Genomic DNA, 8486 nt, shown 5'->3' on the forward strand with positions numbered 1-8486 from the left:
TAGTATCAGTACTTAGTCTTGTGTAGGCGACAACAACACACAGTGTGTACAAAGACATGGAGTGTCCTATGTACAGACTTTTACACAACTAGTATCAGTACTTAGTCTTGTGTAGGCGACAACAACACACAGTGTGTACAAAGACATGGAGTGTCCTATGTACAGACTTTTACACAACTAGTATCAGTACTTAGTCTTGTGTAGGCGACAACAACACACAGTGTGTACAAAGACATGGAGTGTCCTATGTACAGACTTTTACACAACTAGTATCAGTACTTAGTCTTGTGTAGGCGACAACAACACACAGTGTGTACAAAGACATGGAGTGTCCTATGTACAGACTTTTACACAACTAGTATCAGTACTTAGTCTTGTGTAGGCGACAACAACACACAGTGTGTACAAAGACATGGAGTGTCCTATGTACAGACTTTTACACAACTAGTATCAGTACTTAGTCTTGTGTAGGCGACAACAACACACAGTGTGTACAAAGACATGGAGTGTCCTATGTACAGACTTTTACACAACTAGTATCAGTACTTAGTCTTGTGTAGGCGACAACAACACACAGTGTGTACAAAGACATGGAGTGTCCTATGTACAGACTTTTACACAACTAGTATCAGTACTTAGTCTTGTGTAGGCGACAACAACACACAGTGTGTACAAAGACATGGAGTGTCCTATGTACAGACTTTTACACAACTAGTATCAGTACTTAGTCTTGTGTAGGCGACAACAACACACAGTGTGTACAAAGACATGGAGTGTCCTATGTACAGACTTTTACACAACTAGTATCAGTACTTAGTCTTGTGTAGGCGACAACAACACACAGTGTGTACAAAGACATGGAGTGTCCTATGTACAGACTTTTACACAACTAGTATCAGTACTTAGTCTTGTGTAGGCGACAACAACACACAGTGTGTACAAAGACATGGAGTGTCCTATGTACAGACTTTTACACAACTAGTATCAGTACTTAGTCTTGTGTAGGCGACAACAACACACAGTGTGTACAAAGACATGGAGTGTCCTATGTACAGACTTTTACACAACTAGTATCAGTACTTAGTCTTGTGTAGGCGACAACAACACACAGTGTGTACAAAGACATGGAGTGTCCTATGTACAGACTTTTACACAACTAGTATCAGTACTTAGTCTTGTGTAGGCGACAACAACACACAGTGTGTACAAAGACATGGAGTGTCCTATGTACAGACTTTTACACAACTAGTATCAGTACTTAGTCTTGTGTAGGCGACAACAACACACAGTGTGTACAAAGACATGGAGTGTCCTATGTACAGACTTTTACACAACTAGTATCAGTACTTAGTCTTGTGTAGACGACAACAACACACAGTGTGTACAAAGACATGGAGTGTCCTATGTACAGACTTTTACACAACTAGTATCAGTACTTAGTCTTGTGTAGGCGACAACAACACACAGTGTGTACAAAGACATGGAGTGTCCTATGTACAGACTTTTACACAACTAGTATCAGTACTTAGTCTTGTGTAGGCGACAACAACACACAGTGTGTACAAAGACATGGAGTGTCCTATGTACAGACTTTTACACAACTAGTATCAGTACTTAGTCTTGTGTAGGCGACAACAACACACAGTGTGTACAAAGACATGGAGTGTCCTATGTACAGACTTTTACACAACTAGTATCAGTACTTAGTCTTGTGTAGGCGACAACAACACACAGTGTGTACAAAGACATGGAGTGTCCTATGTACAGACTTTTACACAACTAGTATCAGTACTTAGTCTTGTGTAGGCGACAACAACACACAGTGTGTACAAAGACATGGAGTGTCCTATGTACAGACTTTTACACAACTAGTATCAGTACTTAGTCTTGTGTAGGCGACAACAACACACAGTGTGTACAAAGACATGGAGTGTCCTATGTACAGACTTTTACACAACTAGTATCAGTACTTAGTCTTGTGTAGGCGACAACAACACACAGTGTGTACAAAGACATGGAGTGTCCTATGTACAGACTTTTACACAACTAGTATCAGTACTTAGTCTTGTGTAGGCGACAACAACACACAGTGTGTACAAAGACATGGAGTGTCCTATGTACAGACTTTTACACAACTAGTATCAGTACTTAGTCTTGTGTAGACGACAACAACACACAGTGTGTACAAAGACATGGAGTGTCCTATGTACAGACTTTTACACAACTAGTATCAGTACTTAGTCTTGTGTAGGCGACAACAACACACAGTGTGTACAAAGACATGGAGTGTCCTATGTACAGACTTTTACACAACTAGTATCAGTACTTAGTCTTGTGTAGGCGACAACAACACACAGTGTGTACAAAGACATGGAGTGTCCTATGTACAGACTTTTACACAACTAGTATCAGTACTTAGTCTTGTGTAGGCGACAACAACACACAGTGTGTACAAAGACATAGAGTGTCCTATGTACAGACTTTTACACAACTAGTATCAGTACTTAGTCTTGTGTAGGCGACAACAACACACAGTGTGTACAAAGACATGGAGTGTCCTATGTACAGACTTTTACACAACTAGTATCAGTACTTAGTCTTGTGTAGACGACAACAACACACAGTGTGTACAAAGACATGGAGTGTCCTATGTACAGACTTTTACACAACTAGTATCAGTACTTAGTCTTGTGTAGGCGACAACAACACACAGTGTGTACAAAGACATGGAGTGTCCTATGTACAGACTTTTACACAACTAGTATCAGTACTTAGTCTTGTGTAGGCGACAACAACACACAGTGTGTACAAAGACATGGAGTGTCCTATGTACAGACTTTTACACAACTAGTATCAGTACTTAGTCTTGTGTAGGCGACAACAACACACAGTGTGTACAAAGACATGGAGTGTCCTATGTACAGACTTTTACACAACTAGTATCAGTACTTAGTCTTGTGTAGGCGACAACAACACACAGTGTGTACAAAGACATGGAGTGTCCTATGTACAGACTTTTACACAACTAGTATCAGTACTTAGTCTTGTGTAGACGACAACAACACACAGTGTGTACAAAGACATGGAGTGTCCTATGTACAGACTTTTACACAACTAGTATCAGTACTTAGTCTTGTGTAGACGACAACAACACACAGTGTGTACAAAGACATGGAGTGTCCTATGTACAGACTTTTACACAACTAGTATCAGTACTTAGTCTTGTGTAGGCGACAACAACACACAGTGTGTACAAAGACATGGAGTGTCCTATGTACAGACTTTTACACAACTAGTATCAGTACTTAGTCTTGTGTAGGCGACAACAACACACAGTGTGTACAAAGACATGGAGTGTCCTATGTACAGACTTTTACACAACTAGTATCAGTACTTAGTCTTGTGTAGGCGACAACAACACACAGTGTGTACAAAGACATAGAGTGTCCTATGTACAGACTCTTGACTACTTTAGTTGTAGATCCCCAATCCTGTTACTGAGTAACCATGACAACATAATCCACTTTCAGGAGACAAAAGACTTCATGACTTTTGGATAAGAGTTTCCTGATTCTATATTGATACAGGATATCGGTGCGATATCATCATCGCCTTGCCTGAATTTCCCCCAGGTATCAATAAAGTACTTTCTATTCTATTCTATTCTATGTAGAAGGTGTGATATCATGTGCGATACAAGCAGTCCTGCAGCCTGGTTTGATTGATTGATTGATTGATACTTTTATTAGTAGATTGCACAGTACAGTACATATTCCCTACAATTGACCACTAAATGGTAACACCCCAATAACTTGTTTAAGTCGGGGTCCACGTTAATCAATTCATGGTACAAATATATACTATCAACATAATACAGTCATCACACAAGTTAATCATCATAGTATATACATTGAATTATTTACATTATTTACAATCCGGGGGGTGGGATGAGGAGCTTTGGTTGATATCAGTACTTCAGTCATCAACAATTGCATCAACAGAGAAATGTGGACATTGAAAGAGTGTAGGTGTGACTTAGTAGGATATGTACAGCCAGCAGAGAACATAGTGAGTTCACATAGCATAAGAACAAGTATATACATTAGAAGTACATTTGAGTTGTTTATAATCCAGGGAGATGGAATGTGAATGGAGGAGGGTATTAGTAAAGTGTTGAAGTTGCCTGGAGGTGTTGTTTTAGAGCGCTTTTGAAGGAATATAGAGATGCACTTACTTTTACACCTGTTGGGAGTGCATTCCACATTGATGTGGCATAGAAGGAGAATGAGTTAAGACCTTTGTTAGATTGGAATCTGGATTTAACGTGGTTTGTGGAGCTCCCCCTGGTGTTGTGGTTATGGCGCTCATTTACGTTAAGGAAGTAGTTTGACATGTACTTCGGTATCAAGGAGGTGTAGCGGATTTTATAGACTAGGCTCAGTGCAAGTTGTTTGACTCTGTCCTCCACCCTGAGCCAGCCCACTTTGGAGAAGTGGGTAGGAGTGAGGTGTGATCTGGGGTGGAGGTCTAAAAGTAACCGGATTAGCTTATTCTGGGATGTTTGGAGTCTAGATTTGAGGGTTTTGGAGGTGCTGGGGGACCAGGAGGTGCAAGCGTAATCGAAGAAGGGTTGAATGAGAGTTCCCGCTAGAATCCTCAAGGTGCTTTTGTTGACCAGAGAGGAGATTCTGTAGAGGAATCTCGTTCTTTGGTTGACCTTTTTGATCACCTTGGTTGCCATTTTATCACAGGAAAGATTAGCCTCTAGAATGGAAGCTAGGTAGGTGACCTCATCTTTCCTGGTGATAACAATGTCACCCACTTTTATAGTCAAGTCACTGACCTTCTTAAGGTTGATGTGGGACCCAAATAGGATGGATTCCCTTTTACCTAAGTGTATGGATAGCTTGTTGTCAGCGAGCCAGGTGCAAATATTGAGGAGTTCAGCACTGAGGATTTGTTCCACCTGTGACTTGTCCTTGCCGGATACCAGCAGGGCCGAGTCATCCGCAAACAGGAACAATTCACAGTGGCATGCTGATGGCATGTCATTCACGTATATTAGGAACAGTAAAGGTCCTAGTATACTGTCTAGGGGGACTCCACAGCTTACTGAGAGGGGAGGGGACATGGTGCTGTTCACCTCTACCACCTGTTTACTCCCCTCCAGGTAAGATTGCATCCAGCTCCATGAGGTTTCATCCAATCCGATTGCTCGGAGCTTATCCAACAGTATAGCGTGGTTAACGGTGTCAAAGGCCTTCTGAATGTCCAGCATGACCATGCCGCAGTATTTATAATGTCCAGCATGACTATGCCGCAGTATTTATAATGTCCAGCATGACCATGCCGCAGTATTTATAATGTCCAGCATGACCATGCCGCAGTATTTATAATGTCCAGCATGTCCAGCAGTATTTATAATGTCCAGCATGACTATGCCGCAGTATTTATAATGTCCAGCATGACCATGCCGCAGTATTTATAATGTCCAGCATGACCATGCCGCAGTATTTATAATGTCCAGCATGTCCAGCAGTATTTATAATGTCCAGCATGACCAGCAGTATTTATAATGTCCAGCATGTCCAGCAGTATTTATAATGTCCAGCATGACCAGCAGTATTTATAATGTCCAGCATGACCAGCAGTATTTATAATGTCCAGCATGACCATGCCGCAGTATTTATAATGTCCAGCATGACCAGCAGTATTTATAATGTCCAGCATGACCAGCAGTATTTATAATGTCCAGCATGACCAGCAGTATTTATAATGTCCAGCATGACCAGCAGTATTTATAATGTCCAGCATGACCAGCAGTATTTATAATGTCCAGCATGACCAGCAGTATTTATAATGTCCAGCATGACCAGCAGTATTTATAATGTCCAGCATGTCCAGCAGTATTTATAATGTCCAGCATGACCAGCAGTATTTATAATGTCCAGCATGACCAGCAGTATTTATAATGTCCAGCATGTCCAGCAGTATTTATAATGTCCAGCATGACCAGCAGTATTTATAATGTCCAGCATGACCAGCAGTATTTATAATGTCCATCATGACCAGCAGTATTTATAATGTCCAGCATGTCCAGCAGTATTTATAATGTCCAGCATGTCCAGCAGTATTTATAATGTCCAGCATGACCATGCCTCAGTATTTTCCTGCGTCCACCTCATGTTTGATGTGGTCGGTCAGATAGAGAAGACATGTGTCAGTGGAGTGCTTAGTTCTGAAGCCGGATTGGAATTTGTACATGAGTTTATTAGTAGCAAGGTATCTATCAACCTGTTCATAAACTATTTTCTCCTTTACTTTCTAAATGGAAGTGAGAATAGAAACAGGTCGGTAGTTACCAGGTTCTAATTTGCTTCCTTTTTTATAAAGGGGGGTTACTCTTGCTGTCTTGAAATCCTTGGGTACTTGGCCTTGTTTGATTGAGAGGTTTATGATATGAGTGATTATTGGGGCGATGGTGGTTTATTATGTGTGTGATTATTGGGGCAATGGTGGTTTATTATATGAGTGATTATTGGGGCAATGGTGGTTTATTATGTGTGTGATTATTGGGACAATGGTGGTTTATTATGTGTGTGATTATTGGGGCAATGGTGGTTTATTATGTGTGTGATTATTGGGGCAATGGTGGTTTATTATGTGTGTGATTATTGGGACAATGGTGGTTTATTATGTGTGTGATTATTGGGGCAATGGTGGTTTATTATATGTGTGATTATTGGGGCAATGGTGGTTTATTATGTGTGTGATTATTGGGGCAATGGTGGTTTATTATGTGTGTGATTATTGGGACAATGGTGGTTTATGATATGAGTGATTATTGGGACAATGGTGGTTTATTATGTGTGTGATTATTGGGGCAATGGTGGTTTATTATGTGTGTGATTATTGGGGCAATGGTGGTTTATTATGTGTGTGATTATTGGGGCAATGGTGGTTTATTATATGTGTGATTATTGGGGCAATGGTGGTTTATGATATGAGTGATTATTGGGGCAATGGTGGTTTATTATGTGTGTGATTATTGGGGCAATGGTGGTTTATTATGTGTGTGATTATTGGGACAATGGTGGTTTATTATGTGTGTGATTATTGGGGCAATGGTGGTTTATTATGTGTGTGATTATTGGGGCAATGGTGGTTTATTATGTGTGTGATTATTGGGGCAATGGTGGTTTATTATGTGTGTGATTATTGGGGCAATGGTGGTTTATTATGTGTGTGATTATTGGGGCAATGGTGGTTTATTATGTGTGTGATTATTGGGGCAATGGTGGTTTATTATGTGTGTGATTATTGGGGCAATGGTGGTTTATTATGTGTGTGATTATTGGGGCAATGGTGGTTTATTATGTGTGTGATTATTGGGGCAATGGTGGTTTATTATATGTGTGATTATTGGGGCAATGGTGGTTTATGATATGAGTGATTATTGGGGCAATGGTGGTTTATTATGTGTGTGATTATTGGGGCAATGGTGGTTTATTATGTGTGTGATTATTGGGACAATGGTGGTTTATTATGTGTGTGATTATTGGGGCAATGGTGGTTTATTATGTGTGTGATTATTGGGGCAATGGTGGTTTATTATGTGTGTGATTATTGGGGCAATGGTGGTTTATTATGTGTGTGATTATTGGGGCAATGGTGGTTTATTATGTGTGTGATTATTGGGGCAATGGTGGTTTATTATGTGTGTGATTATTGGGGCAATGGTGGTTTATTATGTGTGTGATTATTGGGGCAATGGTGGTTTATTATGTGTGTGATTATTGGGGCAATGGTGGTTTATTATGTGTGAGATTATTGGGGCAATGGTGGTTTATGATATGAGTGATTATTGGGACAATGGTGGTTTATTATATGTGTGATTATTGGGGCAATGGTGGTTTATTATGTGTGTGATTATTGGGACAATGGTGGTTTATTATGTGTGTGATTATTGGGGCAATGGTGGTTTATTATGTGTGTGATTATTGGGGCAATGGTGGTTTATTATGTGTGTGATTATTGGGGCAATGGTGGTTTATTATGTGTGTGATTATTGGGACAATGGTGGTTTATTATGTGTGTGATTATTGGGACAATGGTGGTTTATTATGTGTGTGATTATTGGGGCAATGGTGGTTTATTATGTGTGTGATTATTGGGGCAATGGTGGTTTATTATGTGTGAGATTATTGGGGCAATGGTGGTTTATGATATGAGTGATTATTGGGACAATGGTGGTTTATTATATGTGTGATTATTGGGGCAATGGTGGTTTATTATGTGTGTGATTATTGGGGCAATGGTGGTTTATTATGTGTGTGATTATTGGGGCAATGGTGGTTTATTATGTGTGTGATTATTGGGGCAATGGTGGTTTATTATATGTGTGATTATTGGGGCAATGGTGGTTTATGATATGAGTGATTATTGGGGCAATGGTGGTTTATTATGTGTGTGATTATTGGGGCAAT

Source organism: Nerophis ophidion, linkage group LG08 (assembly GCF_033978795.1).
Source record: "Nerophis ophidion isolate RoL-2023_Sa linkage group LG08, RoL_Noph_v1.0, whole genome shotgun sequence".
Classification (NCBI taxonomy): Eukaryota; Metazoa; Chordata; class Actinopteri; order Syngnathiformes; family Syngnathidae; genus Nerophis; species Nerophis ophidion.